Below are 27,287 nucleotides of genomic sequence, written 5' to 3'. Positions count from 1 at the left end.
TAAATATTGGCAGCAGTCAGGGCTATCTGAGTTCCAAGGGGGGAAAATGGATTTTATTTATACAGGATCTACATGTATTATTGTACATTGTCCAGATTGTTTGTATTATGACTCCATTAAGCTGACTTTATCATACCTATTGTTCCTCAGGTGAGCGATGTGGCCCATGGGCCTCTTGTTTTTCTTCCCATTTTTGTGCACGCGATTTCTCAGAAACGGCTCAACCGATCTCCATCAAATTTTCAGATGTGATAGATAGTGGTCTGAACCTGATAGCAAATTTTTTGCATTGATGACGTCACATCCGTTTTTGCGATATTGACGTTTTGACGATTTTTACATGGGTATTTTGTCTGCGGCAGTTCTCCTAAAGTATAAAAGATATTGCGCTCAAATTTCTACAGTTAGTAAAGGAAAGATTGAAGTTTTGCATGATTGTTGTTTTGTATGTTTAGCACTATTGGCGCCAAAGCTCGCTATGGCTCGAAAATGGACATTAAAAAAGCGTCGTTAATTTTTGTGCTTTTCTCTCTTTTTCTCTTTTCTGGATAATGTAAAAAAAAGTTTATATTTACAAGATCTTTCAGCTGATATCAAGAAAAAGGGGCTGGCCCCTCAAATTAGGGACCTAAAGGGCTCTAATATCTTTTACCCGTAACTCTTTACCGAGGGATATTTTGTAATAAATTATAGAAGCAAATATGTTTATCTCAATGTTATGTATTCAAGCAATGTAATGATTTTATTATGTGTTACGTAATTAAGGGTTTTTAGGGGCCAAAAATCCAAAATTTTGATCACCCATATCTCAGAAAGGAAAAATATTTTGTAATGCAATACAGAAGAAAAGTTGTTCAAATTAATGTTTTTTACAGTATGCAACCTTCAAAATTTCGTTAAACGGCCCCTATAAGGAGATAAGGGATCGGCCCCTAAAACTTTCTTTCTCCTATATCTCCTAAACGGTAACGATTTTCTAAACACTTGTTGAACAAAATTTGTTAAGAATTAAATGTCCTTTCATTTAATATCAAGAAAAAGGGGCTGGCCCCTCAAATAAGGGGACCAAAGGGCTCTTAAGTCTTTAATATGTAGCCCTTTACTGAGAGATATTTTGTGAAAGGTTATAGAAGCAAATATGTTAATCTCACAGTTATGTATCCAAGCAATGTAATAATTTTATTATGTGTTACGTAATTAAGGGTTTTTAGGGCCAAAAGTCCAAAATTTTGATCATCCATATCTCAGAAAGGAAAAATATTTTGTAGTGCAAATTAGAAGAAAAGTTGTTCAAATTAATGTTTTAAACAATATACTACCTTCAAATGTCGTTAAACGGCCCCTATAAGGAGATAAGGGATCTGCCCCTAAAACCTTCTTTCTCATATATCTCCAAAATGGTAACGATTTTCTAAACACTTGTTGAACAAAATTTGTTAAGAATTAAATGACCTTTCATGTAATATCAAGAAAAAGGGGCTGGCTCCTCAAATAAGGGGACCAAAGGGCTCCAAAGTCTTCAATCTGTAGCCGTTTACTTAGAGATATTTTGTGAAAGGTTATAGAAGCAAATATGTTTATCTCACAGTTATGTATCCAGCAATGTAATGATTTTATTATGTGTTACGTAATTAAGGGTTTTTAGAGGCCAATAATCCATAATTTTGATCACCCATATCTTAGATAGGAAAACTATTTTGTAATGCAATGCAGAAGAAAAGTTGTTTAAAATGATGTTCTTAACAATGTGCAACCTTCAAAATTACGTTAAATGGTCCCTTTAAAGGGATAAGGGATCGGCCCCTAAAACCTTCTTTCTCATATATCTCCAGAATATCTCATTCATATGTCAGAAAGGAGAAATATTTTAAAATGCAGTAAAGAAGAAAAGTTCTTCAAAATGATGTTCTTAACAATATGCAACCTTCAAATTTTCGTTTAACGGCCCCTATAAGGAGATAAGGGATCGGCCCCTAAAACCTTCTTTCTTATATATCTCCAGAACAGTAACGAACTTTTAAACACTTGTTGACAAAATGTGTTCAGAATTAAATGTCCTTTCATTTGATTCCAAGAAAAAGGGGCTGGTCCCTTAAATTAGGGGATCAAAGGGCTCTAATAATGTTTATCTATAGCCCTTTAATGAGAGCCATCTTGTGAAAGGTTATTAAAGCTAGATTAGGTAAAATACATTTATATATTTTAACAATATAATGATTTGCTCTTGCGTTACCCAATTAGGGTTTTTAGGGACCAGATGTAAACAAGTTTTATCTTTTCAATCTTAATTGGAAGAAATGCAAGTATTTTAAAAAGCAATGTAAAAGAACTTTTAAAAAAGCGATACATTAAAGCATTAGTACTTCACTCCTTTTTCCATATCATGTTTTGTTGTCGAAAATCAAAGTTGATGATGTCATATTTTCTTCTAAAAATCGTACGGAAGACCTCCTCGTTGCTCGCAACGAGATCGTGTCTAGTTTCACTATTATTAGGGTCTTCCGTTTCAAACGGAAGACCCTATTGTTTTTGTTAGGTTTCTTTTTCTCTATTTTTCACTATTATTATTCTTTTTTTTCTTAACATTTTTCTTAAAACTCAAATATCTCAAATATGCTACAATGGATTTTTATGAAAATTTCACGAATAATACAAAATATCAAGGTCTTTTATCATGTACATTTTTGTTGATGACGTCTCTTCCGGTCGGCCGTTTTTCTTTTTGTAAAAAGTGATCCTGTCCTCCCTTTTTCGCAAAAACGATTAAAGATAGAAAATTGAAAGTTTCAGAAATGGTAGATTTTTGAATTTCTAGGGCCGATAAGGTAAAACTACGATCGTCCGTCACTTCCGGTCCGCTCAAACAGCATTTTTGGAAAATTGTGTTTTAAAAATTTTTTAAATCAAATAATCTACAATTTTTTTTCCATTAGAATATGTTTTAAAGTTATCAAATTTTAATATGAGCAGGTCGTCCGTCACTTCCGGTCGTCACCGGAAGTGATTCTAATATCTCGATTTTTGGAGTTTGAAAGCATATGCGCTTTGTTGACATTTTTGTACTGAATACAAAACTAAAAACCGTTTTAAAATCGGACAACGCATTGCAGAGATATTGAAGTTTAAAAATGACGTTTTCTTGAAATCTGCATTTCGCAGTGTAGGTTGAAAAATTAGTTTAAAAAGAAGTTTATATGATAGTAAATCGTACCAAATGTCAACAGTTTAATTGAACCCTATCAATTCAAAAGACCCACTTGTTGCTTGCAACAAGGTGCTTTCAGGTAATTCAGGCATTCTCGAGAAATTAAGCGTCAACGTTCTGAAGCGAGAGTCTGAGTAGCTCAGTCGATAGAGTCGTGGACATGGCCCAGGTGACCCGGGTTCAAGCCCCGATTGCCGCAATTTGTTTTTACTATTTTTCGCTTAGATCTACGATTTTATCTTTGAAGTGATAAGTTTAATCTAATCTATTCAAAAATCGGACGGAAGACCCACTCGTTGCTCGCAACGAGATCGTGTCTAGTTTCTCCACTGATTGTTTATGCATATGTGACATTTTAAGCCAAAAATGCGGGATGAAGGTTTAGAGAATAGAAAACAAATGGGTGTGGGTCAGTTAGAAATTCCGGTCTCCTTGCCATTCCGGCATTTGGTTCGTCATCTTATACAAAGGATGTAGCTGTTAATATGGAAAAGAATTCAGTTGAATGTGCAGTGAATGATGATAGTGTACGAACGTCTCGTAAAACTCCTTCTACATTTAAAAACATCATTATTCCTGTTATTTCTGATGAGTAAACGAAGGCGATGTGCATTATATGTCGCAAAGAGTGAAAGGGTTGGCGACTTATGAAATCGCCTTAGGAGAGACTTTCGATGTGTCATTGGTTGTATATAAATCCATTTAATGAACATGTATTGTAGAATGTAAACTAAATCAGTAGGTCTTTTGTAAATGTTGATAATTATAACTCATACTGCTTGGACAACGACTGTGCAACTTTATGAGAACTAGAACCTAAGAGTTTACTGTGTATGGCCAAAAATCAAGAAGTGGAACGGAGATCGATATGTTTGTGTAAAGACAGAAAGCAATACCCGTCCTATAGGTCAATTCAATTGTTATTTGCAATAAATCCTTTCTCTGTAAAGTGTCTGTTTCGTTGTTAGATTTTACATCATATGAAAAACATGACATTAAAATTCATAACTATCTTAGATTAATAACTAATTTCTGAAAAAATACAATTACATTGTAACTACACTTAAATGTTGAGTGTCTCTCGGGCAATATTCGGTTGCTTTCATCTTTAAGGATTACGTTTACTCAGGGGCGAAAAAAAATCCACTAATAGGAACGAAAAACTACTTATTGTTCATTGTAGCCCCACTTTCGTGGTGCTAATTTTCACTTTTAAATAACTAGGTCAATGACCTACTTTTTCTGCTAGTGACCTCTGAATGTTTTTTGAAAAAATTGTCAAAATTGTCCACCATTTTCAAGGTTTTCTTTATTTTGTAATTATTAGAAATAATAAAACAATTTGCAGGTTGGGAAATGATAAAATTTGAATAGCTTTACTAATTTTATATTTGATTGAATCGATTTAAGCTCATATTTTAATTTTAATTTAGTCCGAATTTCCTCTATCAACTTCCAAAATTGTACCAGTTTTGACCGAGTTTTACAAAAAACTGACTAATAGGAGCTCCAAACCATTGATTGCCTAAAACTGTTTTATTGTCTGTATTATGTTGACATTAACACTATATAAGGTCAATTATCAAAATTTCGAGATATTTTATCTTGAAACGATTTTATGTATTTTAAAGATTTATCCAATCGCGTGCCAGCCAGTGATATAAATTTATAAACGAGTAAATACAACCATAAAATATGTAAAATGATATGAAAAAACAAATAGAAACTTAACTTTTGCAATTACATTGCAACAGAAAGTTTTTAAGAGAAAATAAGAAAATGAAAAAATTAGTCTGAATTTTCTCTGTTTCAATTTTAATCTACCTTTGTCGGAGCATATCTTCCTCAAATAAACAAATCATGGATATTAATATCGTTATTTGTTAATAACGTTGTTATTTTGTGTTTTTAAAACAACTTTGGACTTCAGATATTGAACTTTGTAAAAATATGTTTTGAAATCTCAAACCCTGCGTAAACGTAATCCCTAAGTTGTGGAATTAGAATTTGTCACATCTACATGATTTTCCACTTTGTTGGACATGATAGAAACAAAACACTATTTGTCACTTGCTGTCGCACAAACACCAGACATGTTCATCACATCAATTGTTATAAGCTGTCCGGGTTTTGATTTAGAGGAACCATGTTTTTTCAATGAAATGTGACATTATGTTACAAAACACTTCATCTGAATCCTCCATCACAGTCATTAAAGCTCAAATTGACGGGCTGCTTCGACTCATAATACACTTTGATCAACAAAACTTTTTTTGATTTGCAAAAAAAAAAATTACACGCCCAACACATTTTCCATTAAAGCGTATTACACCGTTGTCACCGCGGAAAGTTGACAGGTCATGATTCCACACAATCAATAATCTGTTTGTTTGCACACACACACGGTAAAAAGAACAGCAACGATTGAATTCCTCCAGAAGCAAATCTGATTCTGTGATAGAATTCCTCTGAAAATACCTATAGTAAGTAGACTCTAATTGAGCTTTCAGTCGCTTTGTTTTCCAACCGCTCTGAGACTTCAACGGAAGTGGTACTATTCCGACAACTGCATCTGCAAACATGCAATGACGCTTCCGAAACAAACCAGATCTGATATGTGCGAGTCCTTACTCTGTCTTCTTCCAATTTCCTTTGAAATCGACATACGAAAACTTCAATTCCTTGGTCGCCTTTGTGAACTTGACACCAAAACTCTACCCAAAAAGATATTCCTCCACAGACCCTTCTCATACCTCTACTCCCCGGTTTGTAAGCCATACGGATTCATTCCGGACATGATCTCTATCCTTTCAAAATACAGTCTCCCGAATCATCTCCTACTCTACCAAGACGAAGGATATTTACCCCCGAAATCAGAATTGAAAATTATCGTGAAAGCCTCTGTGCTTGAATTTCATCTTCATTCCAGACGTCAACGGATGATTTTAGATCCCGACTTTATGCTATTCAACATCATAAATGCAGGAAAGCCCCCCATTGCTCTCTGGACAATTCCGAAAAATATCTATGAAGTGGAACTCTGCAAATTCATTGTTAAACTGTGGACGCTTCAAAACGTACCTCCAGAAACATATCTCCTGTGTAACTCTCCCTTTACCAATGTTTTCGAGCATGTTGCCACCTCCTGTGCAGAAACATTATTACTTCGAGACGCCTGGTGGAATAATACCATCAACGAATTCAGTGTTGAGTTAAGTGCTGACTTGTGTGGATTGAACCAACGTGACAGTTATCTCTTCAAGGAGCAAGATCGTTTTCCGCCATTACCGCTGCTCATAACAGCAACGACTTTCACCTGTTTAATTTTCGGTTTGTAAGAGACGCTGCTGCGTATTACTTCAAAAGGATCCGCCCCATTATGCACTGACCTTTTTTTTCTTTTTTCTTATTTTGTATATAACTACATGTATTTTCACTATGTGTTGAATTAATAACAGTGTAAATATGTTATGCTTTATGAAATCTCCTTTAGGAGGATATAAAGAGAGAATGAATGAATGAATGAATGAATGAATGACGATTTTTAAAAATACACATACCTATGAAAGAAGTGCAATTGAATTAGTTGAAAGGGATAGCATCCAAGATAATTTCATTGACACATTATCATCTTTCACTCGGAAAAATTCACAGGAACGAAAACATATTCCTAACGGAGATTTATAATGGGGGATGTTTACATCTTTTCTCCATTCGGAATACATCGCGCAATTTTTCAACGTTATTATTCGGTCTTGCTGCAATACAAAATCCCGTAGACATCACATTTTTAAGCATTGTATTGAAACCTGATAAGCTAACAGGGGCGTTCCGACTGAGAAATCTTGGAAATTTTTCATACTTTTGAATGAACATCGTTTGAACCCTGAGGTATTTATAAATATCAAGCAATTATGTTAATCCAGGATATCTTGGGACAGAGTATACTCTCGGTTCACGTTTCTTCATTTTATTAAAGTAGCAAGGGACAGTTTTGGATAAAGTGCCCATCAATATTCTTATAAAATTGAGAGTTGCGGTACTAGAAGGCTTATGAGTGTTGCTAAAATTCATGAAATAATCTTTAATGATAATTACCAGTTAGAGGGATGTTTCTTGTTGAAATCGATACGCAATATGTAGGTTCCTAATGTTTACGAGGCCGGGTCTAGTTTATTCTGCCCTAGATTTTTGAATGAAATTTTTTTACATTAATTTCTACTGATATAATTGCTAGCGCTCTCGAGCGCTAGCAACTACGCTAGTCTTTTTCACTGGAATACGCATGTTCGACTCCATAGTGGGGGATTCTGGGAAAACTGCACTATTGTAGATAAACTGTACCATTTGAATTTCTTTTTATCATCTTCACATGAAGTTTTGTGCTTTATTGTAAATGTCAAAAAGTAACATTAGCTTAGGCCTTATAAAGCAAAGTGTAATTTTAAATATTATAATACATAGCTAGCTTTAACTTAAATTCCTTCAAGCTCGAAAAACCGTGAACCTCGGAGATGTTTTCCGAGCTTGCCGATTGCTACAAAACAGTACCAATAGTCTTTGACAATTTTCACCTCGAAATTGAAATTAAAGTAGATACATAATGATTAAGGCACAGTCAGTGAGCTATGACATTGCCGATGTGAATACCACTCTATAAAAAATTCACAATTCTATTTAAATTGAAACTCCACGCCAGCATAATTCCAGTACACCACTGTGCCTTCCTATTGTTAATTAATCGATTCAGAAGTTTTAGAAATCTGCTTGTGTGTTTTATGATGGCGACAACGCTAGCTCACCAATCTTTTTAATAGATAAGCTTGTTATTATTTTAAGATAAAAAAAAATAAGACATTTACCACGCCGTTTGTTTAAGGGGTCATCTTAAAGTTGGTTAATTTTTAACATAGGACCCTATGGGATTTTGCTTGAAATGTATCAATTTTTTACTTTTTTTTTTTTACATTGCTAAAAGGCATCACATGGTCAAATAAAAAAAGTCTTTTACCTCCTGGTTTGTTCCAGGGGTCTTATCAAAGTTGTTTATTGTATGCCCAATTTCCCAGATTTGTCTGATAATGACTATTTTTTAATTGACGAAGGCGGAAATGGTGATCTTTATAGTATTATTAAAACATTCAGACATATTAAAGTAACAAATAAATATATAACAACACACATTAATGGTCATTAGGTAACTGTATTGAAATATATGAATTATATATAGGCGGGTTAAGAAAACGTGACAGAGGACTAGGCTTGCTGAACCCTCTTCACGTTTTCGAGCCGAGCCCAAATATAGCTTATACTTCGATACATTTATGTTTATTCCACAATATATTATCAATTTTACGCATCAAATGAGCTATTTTCAACAAATATACGCAGTTGAAACTATCACGCCATGGCGTCAACCAAGCAAAAAGATGACGTAACAATACAAATGAAAAGCTGTGCGCAAGCGTGCGTACTTGATCTGTACTCGGCCTCGTTAAGTACATGAGAGTCAGAAGTAAAATATGAAACTTGCAGCTATGACTGTTATGTTGCTCTACACAATGAAAATGCAATTAAAGACGGGAGGTAAAATAACACGGTACGGAAGGTCAACCTTTTGCAGGGTGTTAGCTGGAGGGGGATGGGGAGGGTCTAAAAAGCTAAATAATCACGAAAAACGGGCGAAATAGGAAATGGTCGAAATCTCAGAAAAAACTTCAATTTTGTTTCACATTTTGACTAGTAGTTTTCCTCAGAAATTGGTAATTGGTCTTATAAGGAGTGACCTAAAAGGTATTTATGCTGAATGGGAACTGAGGAAATTCTAGTTCCGAAGATACCCATCCCCTGGCTGCAGTGAATTGTATGAACAATTGTCCCCTGCCACCTTTAAGACTACACGGTATTTTCAGATTTCTCATTTTACCCTAATGTTCAGTGTATTATGGTACCAAAAGGAGTATGTTTTGTGAAAATGGATTTTTTTGTTGGTTATAGATGTCATTACATGATTTATTAGAAATAATATATAAGGGGGGTAACTCCTTCTGTAATGTAGAATGGTCACCACTAGAGTATATAGGCTTAGATAGTAGGTATTTCCTACAACGGTGACAATTGATAGGCTTAGTTATTAACTGAGACACTTTTTATCATTCTAATAATTAAATTTATAACTTTGCAGCAATTTTGATGTCTGATTTCTTGAAATAACATTAATCAACCTGACTTATGTAACCCATTTTTTTAAACAAAGTATATTTTTCTGTCAAATAAGGTTGACATGTAGACAAATACAGTTATCGTATAGTATACAAAATGTAAAAAAAAAAAACAACCAAGTATGTGGTCCTTCCTGTCCAAAAGTGATATTTAATATAAATTTAAATAGTTGGGGAAAAAAATAAACTGTCCCCTGCCAGGTTCTTGTTAATTCATTTTACCCCTGTACGCATGGTACTTTTGGTCGTTTATTTTTGTCCTGTCTCGGCGTAAAATTTGTTCCTTGAATTGGCAAGAATGACTCTTTACCGAGGATAAGTCGGATATCCGTTCATTTTCCGACAATTTACCTGAACATTCAGTCAATCTAAAGTACGCGTATGTCTCCCGGTAGCTTTATGAGTAAAATGCTGACTTTGAACAGTAACGTCTCTTCTCCCGTCGACATATGGCGGGAAATGACGCTGCACTTGTTTAGAAATCTGCTGAACTGTACTTGATACTTTACCTTTAATAATTCTAAACATCATTTTATGTAGTTTTATTATTTAAAAACGATATTATATAATTTGATTTACAAAATTGATGCACAGCTTGCTTAACTTTAATAAATTATTTTAACCCGATTTTACAATTGCATCAGTAAGTTTGCCAATCTAAATGTGTCCATCTAGCTCAAAAAAACTCATTATTTTTTTTTTTTACTTTTTACAAGGTATTGTGGTAAAAGGTGGGCTGTTACCTCCCTTTTCTTTAAGGTGTACATCAAGCGAATTAAAGGGCAGTGCAGGAGACTTATAGGGCTGTTATTTTCTCATTTTGGACTGTACAGGTACCACCAGGTGGTTCTGAAGGGTTTAACATGTATCTCCCTTGATTTTGATCACAAGACGCATTTATATTTCTTATCCAGGCGACTTTTACTGCCTCCGAAGTTGTCAATGCTCCTACAAATTATTGATGCATTTATTATCTTGATATCAAATAAAGTATGCCGATGATAAAGTAAAATATATTTTCTGTTCGAGTACTCTCAGTACTTTAATGATTTTCATTATGGGCCGTTAGCTTCTACTGGCTTAATGGTTGCTGTTAGTGGCTGCTAACTTCAGCATGGTTATAATGTCTAACGATGGAGTAAACTTTTCATATTTTGGGTTTCATCATTCTGGGTGATGTATTTGCATACCTAGTAGTTTGTAGTAGAAGAAAATCGTCAATGCAGGTATAATTCATGAACAAATACAGACCTACTCTTTCATCGCTAATAAACAGAATTTTGTTTTATAATAAGTGTCTTGGATATCGAAATAATTTTAATGTGTTGTCGCGATCGTATTAATGAAATACATTGAACATGTAAATGTAACTCGTTTAGATGACAACCGGCAACCATACCCCGATATAATACGTCATGCAGTGTCTTGTTAAAAGGAAGGATTTTTTTTATTTTCTAAGATATATCCCTTTTTTCACTTAAAATTTATTTGAATATGATATGAATTATAATTTCAGGTACTTTCTGTAAACAGCAATAAAAAATTACAATATTGTGAAGACTATTTCACCATTAATAAAAAGTTATACTGAAAAACTTTAATCTATGAAGGGGTCATTATTCTACAGGGGGTCACTCTTCTTCATGTAGTCCTCATTTTTTTTTTTTTTTTATAAAAATGACACTTATTATTCAGGCAAAAGTGTCATTTTTCTACGTAGAATAATGACCGGGGGTCATTTGTCGACGTAGAAAAATGTCCCCAGTCATTATTCTACGGGGGTCATTATTCTACTTAACGTCAGTCAATGCATTCTTTGTTTTGGTTGGCTTAAATGATTTTGTAAGTCATATCGAAATTTGACACAGCATTCCCACCCTCCATATCCAGGCTACCACACAATGTCAATCTATGCATTACATCTTTTACATCCTTAAATATTAATAAGTAAGAAATGCTCTCCCCACAAAAGAAAGAGATGGTGTTGCTTAGTAGAAGATAGATGAATATAAAATTTTCTTACCACAGCTTTATAAACCCCTTGCACATACCTGAAACTGTCCATTAAGTGAACAACAAACAGTTAAACTGTCTATGGGCCTCGATAAGTTCTTTCTCTCACAGCATCGACAGTTTGATGCTTATATCCTTTACATAGTAGTGGAGTGTGTGCTATCGGTCTAATTGTGTTGGATTTCTGCACTTTGGTATCAATTTTGTGAACAGTACTACATCGCATTGCCCGTGACGGAGCTTGCCCACGTTCCACGAGTTTTTGTGTCGACACTTCGAGACTCAGTTTACATTGGAACACCGCGTTACGTTTTAAAATACAACTTTTTAAGAGGCAGTCTACCATAGAACCATGCAAATGGCTATCAATGGAAGTATATCGAAATTTCATGAGACTTGGCACAGATATTCATAATAACCTAACTTGATTATAATGAGAATGATTTTTATTACATTACATCAGTAACTATGGAAACGGATGGCACTTGGGTTTTCCCCTTGTTCTATTTATAAAACTTTTGAAAAATTAGACAGCATACAATTTTTTTTAGTTTACTGGAAATATTACACACTGCAATTGAATGAAACCCGTTTCTTCACATTGTGAAAACCCATAGGTATTCTGAATAATAAGGAATTTAAATTTCTAAACACAATACACAAAGATATGTGGGCCTTAACTTCATGAAAATACTGAAATTTTACCAAAATTGACCTATTTGCACTAAAACTGGCATAACTGCCCAAGAAACGCATCAATTAATATAATATTTTGTCAGCTTATATGGTCTTTATTTGTCTTTAATCTGGTTGAGGGAATTTGGTTGCAAATGAAATTCAGTGGAAATTTTGGGGGGTGGGTGGATTTGGGAGGGGGTTGGGGTGGACATGGTGCACTTTTATCTAGGGGAAGAAAAATGCTATTACATAATTATTTAGATTTTCCTTGCCAAATAAAACAAGTAGTAATGGAGAATTAAGTAGTCTTAAAAATTAAACACACAGAATTACTATGAATTGCCCTCAGGCGGGGGGGGGGGGGGGGCTGCAATTGAAAGGAAACTTGGACCATTAAGTTTGTCACCTAACAGCGACGCGCAGTGGGTTAGAGGGTGTACTACGAATCTGTAAGTCATGAGTTTGACTCCCGCTCTGGGTTTTTACAATTTTTACCTCTCCAAATATTTTTAAAAGCTCTTTTTTGGTTAAATATTGTAAAATTTGAAAATTTTAAACCGGTGAAAGTATTTCAATCACAATGTACATTAATCCATATTAAAATCGAATTATGTCCCACAGCACCTCAATTTATATAAGCATCCGCTTTGACATAAAACTGTTAAAATACAATAACAATGGATTTCATGTTACATGTATTCAAATTTAAATGAATGTACATATCAAACATTTTTTTTAATCATATACATTTGTATTTTTGAGCAGAGTTTACAACATAAGTATATTGTTAAGATGATATCTGAGAAGAACACAGCAAATAACAATCTTTAACTTAATAAATAACCTGTTTAATATTCATGGATTATTTGTTACAGTTATAAACTTCAAAATGTACATATAACCACCTGATATGAAAAAAAAATCCTGAAAAGCCTACATGTAACACTCATTTATAAGAAATACTTGTAATGAGCCTTTGCTTCAAATGGAGCAAAAAGCAAAGACCAAATTATTGCAGTTATTTTCATGAAATATGAAAAGCCATTGTTTACAAAGCTATGAAATAAAATATGCAATACAACCAAATTTCAACCTACAATGAATACATCGGAAAGAGAATTTTAATTTCAGAAAAAAAGATACAAAATCAGTGAATTGAAATATTCATTATTCAGTTACATACGAAAAAAAGACAGAGATGTGCAATTAATTTAAATTTAGAAAGTTATCATCATCAATTAATACATGTATCCCTATTAGCCAAATAACATCATCAATAATACATGTAGTGCTATTAGTCAAGTAAAATCATCAATTTATACATGTAGCAATAGTGGACAACTATTATCAATTAATACATGTATCACTTTTGGCCAAATAACAACATCAATTCATACATGTAGTGCTATTAGTAAAATAAAATCATTAATTTATACATGTAGCCGTATAAGACATCTATTTTCAATTCATACATTTAACACTGTTAGACAAATACATGTATTACCATCAATTTATACATGTAGCACTAATAACCAAACACCAACAATTCACACATGTAGCACTTATCTTTTAGTCAAATAAAATCATAAATTCATACATGTAGTGCTATTGAACAACCTTTATCATCATTCATACATGTTGCATTAAAAGCTAAATAACATTATTGATTCATACATATAGCACTGATAACCAAACAACATCAATTCATACATGAATCACTATTTGCCAAATAACATCATCAATTTAAACATGTAGCAATTTAAGATAACAATGATCATTAATTCATGTATGTACATGTTTCACTATTGGCCAAATAACATCAATAATTCATGTAGCGCTGTTAGCCAAATACATGTAACCTCATCAATTCATACATGTGGCGCTACTAGTCTAAGAACATCATCAATTCAAACGTATAGCACAATTAGCTAGCCAGGTAACACCATCAATTCACACTAGTGCTATAAGTCAACTTTTATCATCAAATCATTCATAAAGTTTACATCCTCAATTGATACACGTAGCGCTATTGGCCAAATAACAATCAATTCATACCTGTAGCGCTATTACCGGTAGTACAAAAACATTATCAATTCATATATATGTAGTGCTAATAGAGGACTAACATCATCATTCGTACATGAAATGCTATTATAGAACAGACAACATCAATTCATATATTAATTATGTAATGTTTTTAGCAAACTTACATCATCAATTCCTTCTTGTAGCACTATTAGACAAATAAAATTATCAATTCATACATGTAGCACTATTAAATAACTAACATCATTAATTCATACATGTATAGAGCTACTAGCCAACATTCATACATGTAGCACTTTTGGCCAAATAACATCATCAATTCATACAAGTGATGTTAGACAACTCTTATCATCAAATCATTAATGAAGTGCTATTATCTAGCTTACATCCTCAATTGATACATGTTTGTCTATTAATGGCCTAAAATAATCAATTTATACCTGTAGCGCTATTAGAAGACTTACGTCATCAACTCATACACATGTAGTGCTATTAGAGGACTAACATTATATAAAAAGTGCCTGTTTGGGAGGGTAACAGTTGAAATTGACACCCCAAGGACACCATTGTCAACCGACGCGAAGCGGAGGTTGACAATGGTTTTCGAGTAGTATTTAACATGAAAATATAATAATATGAATTCATGCATGTATCACAATTCTCTTTGAATACTGAAGTTGATCAAGATTCATAGATGGCTGTGATTTTACAGGGGAGTACTTTCCATATGACAATAATTTCACAGCTTCATTTAAGATTTCATGCTCTGTTCTTTCATCTTTGGACTGATCAGACCCCACAGTTTTCTGAGATGACAGAAGATCAAAATCTGAAAATAAATATATACCGGTATATTCATTAAAATATATGTATTCAAAGTATTAGACTAAACTCAGCTGTTGGATACACACATATATGTACCACTATAATACACATGTAAAGCATTGACAGCTTTAATAACAACTATATGACATTTAAGAAAAAATTATGCATTGTAAAATTTACATATGATAATCATTTCAAGTGGCAGCCAATCTTTGAATGACCTCGATCCCTAAGATGATCACAGTGACTTTTATCTACATTTAGCATTGTCCTTGTGCCTGAATCACATTTAAACTCATTGAACTGTAAAACTGAAATTCAACCATACAGTTCAAGAAACATATATACCACCCATGCGGCAATAATGAAAAGGGTCAAAAAATTCATATTTGGAATATCTATGATAATCTATGATAATAATGCCAAGTATGCGTCATTAATCATCTTGTACATCATGTAATATTTTTTCACTGTTATACCTCTTGGGTTAGAAAAAGATATATCAGCGTCCATTGCTTCAGAATCTGTAGTTCTCTCTAATAAACAGCATATTTCTACAAAAGAGTACATATAATGTATATCTAATATACCGGTAATGTATATGTAGTCTATATATTAACAAAAATATAGCCAAATCTTATTTCTGATTTTCATACACAATATCTAATAGCGAGCGCAGCTCGCCGGCGCGCAGCGCCGGCGCGAAGCGAGCTCTACCGGCAAGGCGTGTGTGAATAGAAAATTCGGACTATAGTTGCACATTCATTCAACGGATTTTTTTGGCGTCAGTAAATCGGACCAGTAATGCATCGTTTTAATCGTCCCAGTAGTTCCGTGTAATCATGGCAATTTTTATCACTTCACACTCTCACGAGAATCAGCAAGACAAATTTAGACAGTAAAAACAATAACGATGTAAGCGACATACACAGTCAATGTTACCTCTAAAGTTCACCTCAGTACACTTTCAATCAAAAATAATCGTGTGACGTCACAAACGTTTACACATTGATCCGATATATTTTTTCGGAGTCAGTAAATTTTGACCCACAATTCATAGTACCAATGGTTTCCAACCTCACGTTCCAACATCACGTTCTCCCGAGAATCAAAGTAAAACCTTTGAAAAGCTTAATATGTAAACGGTGTGACCGTTGGACCGATCGAGCGCAGATTTAACACAGTGCAGACAAAATCTATTAAAAACGCAAAAAGTAGGATCCGCCAGCATGGTTGCCTACTCAAATCTAGTCTCGTTCAACCAGACGCTCGGCTGTCTCCGTAAAACTCCGACGAGCAAGAGAGCCTCTCTGCTCGTCGGAGTTTTACGGAGACAGCCGAGCGTCTGGTTGAACGAGACTAACTCAAATCATTCGTCAAAGTTAAACTAAACGTCGCGTGCTCAGTCTACATTATGACGTCATATTTCAGACGTATAATGTTCAAGTTTTGTCTTCGGAAATAGCCGAAGAGAGTTACGTGATTCCGAATTTTTTTTAATTTCTTCTTTTATTGTTCATCAATTTAATTCATATGAATGCCAATGTAATAAAATTGAATACTTCATTCAGTATCAAAAAGATCAGTTCCTTGATGTTAATGTTTTTATTTTCCATCTGATACCGGTATTTTGATAAGACATACATAGAACAAGTCGTGTTTCATAATTGAAGCGCTATTGAAACTTATCTAGTTTCCTTTTTTAATTTCTTTTAATTCAAATTGCCTTCTATTGAAACACTGTAACTTATTTAATCGAATTTAGGGGCAATAAACATCGATAAGTGCCAGTCAATCAATGATAGAACTAACTTTTTAAAAACAAAATGGCTGCCAATATGGCGGCGCCCAGGGCTGGAAGAAATTTTTTTGGGCCTTAGTACCCCTGATTCAACTTTCATTTTTCACTGATTTTCTTATATATACGTGTTACCATTAATCCTCGCTTCGCGAGGCGGGCTTCGCCCGCCTCTCGCTGCGCTCGGTATAAGATGTGTAATTTTAAGAACATCATGCTTTTTAAGTAAATAAAACAGTATACTTCGCATACTTTTATTTCTCAGGGGAGTTTTAAAGAGTAAGACGACACTTAACCAACGTCAGCTTTGACGTCACAATAAGCACTGATAAGGGGAAATTACTCTAATTGAAGTTATTGTAAATCTGCTGAAATGACCAAAATCCTCTTAAAATCTTGCAAAGGCTAAGATAAAGAACAGCTGACGAATAAGGACATTTCTTCAGATACAGGAAACAGTTGTAAATTGCACTAATTTGGATGAATGCTCACAAATATTTTATTCACTATAATTACGGTAATTTCCTGAAACGTAACGTTATACGTAGCAGCACCTTTTTTTAAAGGGGGTGGGTGGGTGGATGGCAGCCCCATCCAAAAAATCTTTGCAAGCAAAAAGAAAAATAAATCATGAAAATTCTAATCCTTCAGCTCTTTAGCAGTTCAATGGTTTCTTTATTTTCACTTCCATTTATTACATGCGGGGGGGGGGGGGGGGGGGGGCAACACCATGTTCTTTTAACATGGTAAGGAAATATTTTTAAGCGTAAATTAAAAATAAAATTAAACATTAATTATTTTTTTTTAAGTGGAGGGGCAAATCCATGGTAAGTCGATTTTCTATGTATAAATTGACAAAAATGAAAAAAATTTTAGCATGGGGGGAGCTCTATGATGAGTCAAGTTTTATATGTAAGTTTAAGAAAAAATGTCTACTGCAAAAAAAAGGGGGAAATCAATCAATCAATCATAATCACAATCACTTTAAAAGAGGAGATGCAGTGCAATGAATATTTATATATTAAAATCTTTATTATTTAACAACATTGTATCTGAGATTAAACTATTGTTCTACATATAAATAAATTATAACAAATCTTATAAACTATGAATAATGAAAATTTACTGAAAAATAGGTATGTTTTATTTTTTGGCATTCAAATTTCACGTTATTTATTTTATTTTATTAATTTATTATAATTCATTGTTTGATCACATGCTGTGCTCGCCCCAACGGTCGCACCGTAAAACATATTAACAGAGTATTATTTGAATTTGGAATTATTTTGATTCTTGGAATTTAGGGCTTTCAAGAAAATTGCCCTTAGTTAGACTAACTTAGACAACTAACTTGAATTTTTATTGTCTGTTGTGTTAGTTCCAACTAACTTAGTCAACTAACATAAATTTCCCTTATAAATATTGGGTTATACAGACTATAGTTGAAACTTAAAGGAATAGTCCAATCCACACTTTGCAAAAGTTGTTCCCCTTTGCGGGGTCAACCCAAAGGTCAAAAGGGAAAAAAAACAACCTTTCCCTTCTTTATGCAACCAAATATTTGGGCGTCCTGTGAAGAAATCTATTAGGATTTAATTTATTCCTTTGATGTGTGGTTTGCCCCAACTTGGGGCAATCAAAATTCACAAAGGAAACCGATTTCTAATGTCAAATGACGAAGTTACAATCCTCTAAACTACAAAGGCTACTATGAGAAATATATGGGTTTTTCCCCAAAGATGGCGGCCAAGGGAGATAACTTTTGTAAAGTGTGGATTGGTCTATGATTTCAACATCCCTGATATTTTATTCATTCAAGTCAGTTAAAACTTGTATTTGTTTATTGGTTTTTTTTATTTCATTTTGTGTGTTTTATTTTGTTTAATTTATTTTATTTCATGGCATTGAATGTGCTGGTGTTCTTTTTTTTTTTATTCATTTTGTTCAATCTCTCTTTATTTCTTCAGTATCAGTTAGCGCATGCGTAGTTGGGGGTTAGTCATGCCAGGCACGACTAACCCCCCCCCCCTTTATTTGGCGCACGCGTAATAGGGGGTTAGTCATGCCTGGCATGACTAACCCCACCCCCCACCCCCTTTCTCCAGTTCAATTTCGCCGAAGAAATTATTAAAAGATACAAAGGGAATAAATATCCTTTCACTTCAAATACTGCTCAGGCAATGTAACCAAAACATTGCAGAATTCATCACAAGCTAGCGTAAATTTCACACTCTACCGAAACTTCCGAGGTCAAGCCTTGGCAGTTATACCATGTCAATTTCACTAACCTTGCACATTTTATCCACCGCGTGAACTTTGCTACAGAAAAAAAAACCGCTCAGTTAACTGTAAATTGTCAAATATACAATATACACGGCTGCCATAAAAGAAGGCATCCTTCCTCCTCCGCTCACTGCAGACGCTGGTAGCGTCACTTCCGCTGTGACGTCATATTTACCCCAAGCACTGAGAGAGTATAGGTGGATCCAACCGTGTTACAAATAGATGATGTATACTATTGTTCAACCAATATTCTAAATTAAACATGTATGGGTCTGCAACATTTTGATAATTATTTGCGGATTATATACAATGTATATACCAGGTTTTGTTTTGTTTATGCAAATGATGGAAAGTGGTAAAATTATTGTGATATTGTTTCACACCCCTCTCCCCACTACAAAGGGAGGAGGGCTGGAAAGAACCTTGATTTTTTACCGGTAAATTGATTTTTTTTTTTTTACAAACTTGATTCCAACCACCAGTAGCATTAGGTATATAAAGGATCTGGAGAAATTAAGAACCCCTGTACTTGAAAACTCCATCTGAAATCTATAAATTTCAGGATCCACCCTTGTATTTCATTGCATTTAAAAGCGCCGGTTTTAGTGTGCAAGTCTAACAAAATCCACTGCAAAATGACGAAAGACCAACTGTTACGTCATGAAGCGAAAACCTAAGATTCAGCATGGTTTTAACCACATGTCCTGAGAGAGAGAGAGAGAGAGAGAGAGAGAGAGAGAGAGAGAGAGAGAGAGAGAGAGAGAGAGAGATTTATTTTGTATACAGAATGATATTGCGTATTTAGATTGCGAGTGTACTTCATTGTTAATTATAACTCTTAGTATGCACAATATATTTCTATAGCATCCACAATATATTTCTATAGCATGCACACTATTTCATGTAGACCTATTAGCAAAATGCATGTTTTCAGTGTTATTTTTTATGCTTTATATAACTTCCCTATATGTGCTTATTATGCGTCACTCCTATAGCTATATTACACGCACTTCACATAACTCTTACATTTCCAATTTGAATTTTTCTTAATCTGTTTTATTCTGTAGTATATGCACCCTCTGATCCTTAAACACCCTCTGTAGTATGCTAGCTAGCTTTGTAACATAACTGCATGGTGTGCGCTTTTGTGCTTATGCGTATGGGTCACTAACCAGTTAATCCAAGCACTATGGACACTGGGGGTTCTAGCTTGTGCTACGGAAATTAACAGCATTTCGCTTTTTTCTGGTACATGTATACTAGAATTTTATTTCATACGACAAACCCTTTACTTTTTTTTTTTACCGGTCTCCATCGTTCCGACCCTTTTAATCAGTTAATCGGATAAGTTTCTCGCATAATCTTTGTTTATAGCTAATATTGTGTCAAAATCTTTTATATATATTTTAGGAAAAGATTTAACATCCACATGTATTTATATATAGCGATTGCATATGATTTATACGAGTTTATTTTACCTCAGTGAATATAAGTTCCCGTGCTATATTGTCTAAACTATTCACTGGAAGCATTCTATTTCCCTCATGTTTTTAACCTGGAACACCTCAGGTGTTATCTGAGTCGCTCAGTTAAATTTTGATGCCGATTACTGTAATTTGCAATTGTTTATATCATAAAGAAATCTGCATCGCCAACAAATCAAGTACTATTTGGTATAATAAAATACTTTTTAACTTGCTTCTCCTTGTAAAATAGTTCCTGTCTCGGGGAACAGTAAACTTGCTAGCGTCCTCATAGCCAGTCAATAGGTATATAATAAACAGTGAACTACATAGTTCTTCGTAGCTTTTTTTGTTATACCGTTACCATTCTGACAATACAAAACACATTTAAAACTTTCTTGGTTTAGTCACATTAGTATTTATATATTTAATTGCATGTTAAAATTTAAATGATAAATGAACAGCAATGGAGCGGCCAGATTACCGCCTCCGATGGATGACACTCCAGCAACAATGATGAAGACATAATAAGATATGATGTAATCATTACATGTTATGTAATACATATAAATACAAAGTATTTGGAATTGAAGCGGCCAGATTACCGCCCTCGATAGAAAACACCCCAGTTACAATGATTACTCAAAAAGGCATGTAGTGACATGTAATGTAATAATTAATTGTTGCGTAACAAGTGAGTTAATACAGGTAATTGGATTGTTGTGGCCAGAATACCATCCCCAATGAAATAACACTCCAATTCCATTTGATGAAGTCGAAAAAAGTCTAAATGTAATATATTTATAAATGTTATGTAATAAATGAATCAATACATATATTGGGATCAGAGCGGCCAAATTACCGCCTCCGATTGATTACACTCTGATTACAATGGTCAATAATCAATAACATGTAATGTAAGAATTAATTTACACACTGGTTACAATGGTCAATATTCAATTACATGCTATGTAAGAATTTAATTAATCATTAAAAATACGGATACTGGGACGGAGCGGCCAAATTACCGCCTCCGATTGATTACAATCTGGTTACAATGGTCAAGAATTAAATTCATAATAAAAAATACTGATGACAGAGCGGCCAGATTACCGCCTCCGACTGATTACACTCCGGTTACAATGGTCAATAATCTATAACATGTAATGTTAGAATTAAAAAATATGGATACTGGGACGGAGCGGCCAGATTACCGCCTCCGATTGATTACACTCCGTTTACAATGGTCAATAATCTATAACATGTAATGTTAGAATTAAAAAATATGGATACTGGGACGGAGCGGCCAGATTACCGCCTCCGATTGATTACACTCTGGTTACAATGGTCAATAAATCTATAACATGTAATGTTAGAATTAAAAAATACAGATACTGGTACGGAGCGGCCAGATTACCGCCTCCGATTGATTACACTCTGGTTACAATGGTCAATAAATCTATAAAATGTAATGTTAGAATTAAAAGATATAGATACTGGGACGGAGCGGCCAGATTACCGCCTCCGATTGATTACACTCTGGTTACAATGGTCAATAAATCTATAACATGTAATGTTAGAATTAAAAAATATGGATACTGGGACGGAGCGGCCAGATTACCGCCTCCGATTGATTACACTCTGGTTACAATGGTCAATAAATCTATAACATGTAATGTTAGAATTAATTTACACACTGGTTACAATGGTCAATATTCAATTACATGTTATGTAAGAATTTAATTAATCATTAAAAATACGGATACTGTGACGGAGCGGCCAAATTACCGCCTCCGATTGATTACAATCTGGTTACAATGGTCAAGAATTAAATTCATAATAAAAAATACTGAAGACAGAGCGGCCAGATTACCGCCTCCGATTGATTACACTCCGGTTACAATGGTCAATAATCTATAACATGTAATGTTAGAATTAAAAAATATGGATACTGGGAAGGAGCGGCCAGATTACCGCCTCCGATTGATAACACTCTGGTTACAATGGTCAATAATTAAATTCATCTTAAAAAATACGGATACTGGGACGGAGCGGCCAGGTTACCGCCTCCGATTGATTACACTCTGGTTACAATGGTCAATAATTAAATTCATTCTAAAAAATATGGATACTGGGACGGAGCGGCCAGGTTACCGCCTCCGATTGATTACACTCTGGTTACAATGGTCAATAATTAAATTCATTCTAAAAAATACGGATACTGGGACGGAGCGGCCAGATTACCGCCTCCGATTGATTACACTCCGGTTACAATGGTCAATTATCTATAACATGTAATGTTAGAATTAAATTCATCTTAAAAAATACGGATCCTGGGACGGACCGGCCAGATTACCGACTCCGATTGATTACACTATGGTTACAATGGTCAATAATTAAATTCAAAACAAAAATACTGATGACGGAGCGGCCAGATTACCGCCTCCGATTGATTACACTCCGGTTACATGGTCAATTATCTATTACATGTAATGTTAGAATTAAATTCATCTTAAAAAATACAGATCCTGGGACGGAGCGGCCAGATTACCGCCTCCGATTGATTACACTCCGGTTACAATGGTCAAACCTAAGTAAATAATATGTACTTATCAATTTAATATAATAAATGAAATGCAAGGTTAATTGTGGAACATAGCGGCCAAATATATACCTGAAATACTAAACACAAGCAAAAGTTTAATTTAATCATGATAGTTTTCAACAATGTCTTTTATATGTCTAGGAATATTTCCAGACCCTGTAAGCTTGAATGTTGAAACTATATGTGATGTTAAACATTTTTCCACCCAGTCCGTTCTTCTTCCTCGCTCACCCGGCACGCTCCTTTTACAAGGTTTCCATGGGGATGTCTTGCTTCCACCATACCAGTGTATGTCTACCTCATCCCCTTCATGAGATATTATCTGGCCTATCTGTGGCCACTCGCCGGCGTACCGAGGGACATCCATTAATGCCATCATCCCCACTATAGTACATGGAGGGACCGCTTCTTTCCGCCTCTTTCCAATGACAACCTATCATTTTCAAAATAAGTAGTAAGCATATAATAGATATATTATGTATGTTATTTGGGTTTCTAATTATATATATTTTGGCATAATCGGTTGTCCTGTTTGCCTTTCACTTTGTCGTTTTCTGTTAAAACAGTTTTAGTATGCTTTACTATAAAGTTTTTAATCCTAGCTGATAAACTAAAAAAAGTAGAGGCCATTAGTTCGGGTAAAATGCCTACATTGGGACGGGTAATATTTTAAAAAATAAAGTATCAACATTCTTTATACGATATAAATTTTTTTTAGCCAATCAGAAAGCGCGTTACAACCAGATTTAAACCAATTTACAATTCTTTCAAAAAAATATACAGTTTTATACAAAACAGCGGAATCGCGGAATTAAGTACATGTAAAAACGTAGTTTACAGTAGTCGAACGTGAATGGGAATGACGCATGATTATGAATTCATGTCAGATTTAAGGTAGTACGCATCAGATTAGAATTCATTTACATTATTTCTTGGAGGATTCTTCGATGATATGTTCTAACATTTCTCGGGTATGAGAAAATTACTTTCATTTATTTTTTTCAAATTCTAAATTTAAGGCAGTGACAAGAGAAGTATCAACATTAGACATGACAACAAAAATTGCTTAAAGTATAAACTGATTTGGAAGTTTACGATTCATGGGCTAAATATATCAAAATATTGTATATAACAAATAAATTACTGGGGGAATAGGGTCCTCTGTGTCGGAAATGTGAACCTCTAGATCTTCAGTGTTTGGGGAATTCTGCCTTTTTTTATCCAATAATTGCTCTGCAATTCCATCATCTTCGTCGTCTGAATCATACTCTTCATTGACTAAAGTACATCAATATCTTTATTTCATTTCTTTAAAATTATATCAGCATGGACTTTATGTAATAATTATGTATGCATCAAACCATGCAACCGAACATTGACCACTAAACGACTCTCTCTCTCTCTCTCTCTCTCTCTCTCTCTCTCTCTCTCTCTCATCCAATACCACAATTATACGCTTCACCATTCACAAGACCGGACGGGTGTTCACATTAAATATACATGTTGAAACAGGCAAGGAACTTTGGGAAACATTTTGATGGTTTTTAATTATAAAATAATGTTTTGAAATATAGTATCATAATTTTAGTGAAAGCTTGGTTATTGTATCTCGTGGTTTAAAATCAGTTACACTGAATACCTTCGGCAAAAAAATTTTCCCACCACTGTTTGTCCTCATTTTTTGTAAAATATCTGTACGAGCCCCTCACGTCCCGCTCAAGCCTTTCCATGTCAAGATCGTCCACACATGGACTAAGTTTCCTAAATACTAATGCATTATCCTTAAGAAGGGTTCCTTCACATTTTTGCCATATCTGAAATTTATCAGAAAAAAATTATGTGACGGAAAATATTTTCTCAATTTTAAGCATCAAGGAAATTGACTATCTACTACTTGTAGTAATCATTTGTTTAAACCGATGACCATCGTTCTTTAAAAGATACGACGCTTTATATTTATATTATATCTATGCAACAGCTGTAAAGTGTAGCTTTAATTACTACACATACCCGATCGGTCGACCATTTCTTCCAAAAAATCGTCGCTTTTGCGTCTTCCTTAATTATTTTAAAAGCATGCGGCTTTGAATGGCCTGAAATATTTTCAAGGTCCAAGGCTTCTGAAATATTGTATACTCTGTCCGTTCTTATTCCTAAAAAATCATATTAAAAAGAAATGCATGGAATAAAAGAAACTATAATTTGTTCTTACATGTAGTACTCCTCAACTCCTTTGTATTTATATTTTCTGTTTCATATGTAATGTACAATAAAGTTTTATGAGTTGAATACATCATAATAATTCAGTCAATCAATTGTGTAAAAAACACACCTTTCAACTCCTCCTTCATATCTGTATTAATCTTGACACAGTTTTCTCTCAATGCGTTTTCTGCGAACACCTATTAATGGTAAAATTCCAAACATCTGATCATTCTGATGTGTCCATTATGCATTAATTTCCCCGTAAACGTTGGTTCATTTAACAGAGTTTTTGTTCATAATCAAAACAATAATTTATCAGTGACAACAGGTAAGGAAATTGAGATCAAGCATGGGTTTATAAAAGCACTAATTCATTCCTTGAATAATAAAAATAGGTTTTCAAATTTGTATGAGTATTTCAACAAGTAAATTTTAAGTTTAGAACACTATACCACTATAAAAACTGAACTGTATATCTTTTCCATAGATATCTAATCAAATTGGGAGGGGGGCAGTTTTAATCTGATATTGATGTGCATTTATTTTATGCATACATACATGTAGTTTGTCCTAGCAATATTTACTGGTACACATAAGAGTACTGTTATATAAATATTTTTGGTTTGTTATATTAAGAATTATGTCATTGGGTAAAGGCAATTTTTTCTTACCGAACCAGTTGGAAAATGTGTGCTCAGCTTCATCCATATCTCTCGGCTTTGAATGAATGTAATTCCACTCGCGATTATGCCAGATTGAGATTGTTTATGTAGTGAATGACAGCATGTTCTCCTTTTCCTTTTCCACTGAATTCCATATTCCTGCCTGTTTTTAGCACATGTACGCCCGCTGAAAATTGACAGCCTCAACCCATGCACACCAGCACGATGATTCTGGTATTTGTACAAAATCTGACTCAGAGGTACATTTAAAAAATCTCAAGTGTGCTGAAGTGTTTTTCTTACAATCCTAAAGTATATTATCTGCTTTCTCTTTACAATTTTCACCAAAACTACATTTCAAACCATCCATTTTGTTGACATCTGGCTTTCTCCAATCATTCTTCTTTATCTTCTTTACACGAGAGTTCCACAAAGGGAGATAATTTAATTTGTAAAAATCCCGAATTTAAACACCGGAATATAAGCTTAATATTTATTTGCAACCAAATTCCCATTCATATATATTTTTTTATGGACAATTCTATTGTTTGAACCAAGAAACTCTAAATTTAAAACGTTTCTTGAGGTTTTATATCCTACTAAGAGAAGTAGTGTGTTTTGGACATTACCTATCTTATTATAATATTTGATCATCTAGCTTAAAATCAACGAATGAATTAAAAAATATGTGTGCACCAAATCAAAGGTATTTGTATCAGATGTTATGTGAATCTGACTCCATGTATGATTAAACTCTATTTAATACTTAAATGACTCTATGAAATTAGCCTTATTCATGCATGAAATTTATTATGAATAATGAGCTAAAAATAGTAATGGTCTTATCTGGGGGATTTCAGTGGTGCAGATAAATTTAACCATGAAAATTTGATAAAATAGACAATATACTTAAGATATATCCAGATAAACTATGAAAATTAATCTACACCCTTCATTATAAAATTTTGATTTTGCATGGTTCTATCGTAGACTGCCTCTTAAATTATTTTTAATTTTCATTCAGCGCTTACTTGAACAAATAAATCAAATTTTGCTTTCCTCTAAACTCACCATATGAATGATAAGAAAATTTACAATACAACTAACGATGTGAATCAAATACAAGACTTCTACCAAAAATGGACAATTCATGGCTCTTGGGTCAGGGGTGCAGACACTAGGGTGGTGCATCTTTATGTATTATTTCTGCAATGTCGTTACCTTCATATCCCGCATCAATCATCAAAGAAAGCATTTTATTGTTAAATGTTGCATTCAAGTAT

General features: G+C 34.0%; 2 long non-coding RNA genes across 2 annotated transcripts; both read right to left on the bottom strand.

Annotated features, from left to right (window-relative positions):
• Window positions 1-12,799: 12,799 nt before the first annotated feature.
• Window positions 12,800-25,961, bottom strand: LOC136271568 (uncharacterized). Its single transcript, XR_010709492.1, has 3 exons — window positions 25,470-25,961; window positions 15,468-15,542; window positions 12,800-14,992 (listed from the first exon to the last, which is right to left on the bottom strand). It is a non-coding gene; the product is annotated as an uncharacterized lncRNA (long non-coding RNA).
• LOC136271851 (uncharacterized) lies at window positions 23,533-25,288 on the bottom strand. Its single transcript, XR_010709845.1, has 4 exons — window positions 25,148-25,288; window positions 24,777-24,951; window positions 24,282-24,415; window positions 23,533-23,570 (listed from the first exon to the last, which is right to left on the bottom strand). It is a non-coding gene; the product is annotated as an uncharacterized lncRNA (long non-coding RNA).
• Window positions 25,962-27,287: the final 1,326 nt, after the last annotated feature.

Source organism: Magallana gigas, chromosome 9, assembly GCF_963853765.1.
Source record: "Magallana gigas chromosome 9, xbMagGiga1.1, whole genome shotgun sequence".
NCBI classification, from domain to species: Eukaryota; Metazoa; Mollusca; class Bivalvia; order Ostreida; family Ostreidae; genus Magallana; species Magallana gigas.
Note: the sequence above shows the minus strand (reverse complement) of the source record. Positions and strands in the feature narration are given on the sequence as shown.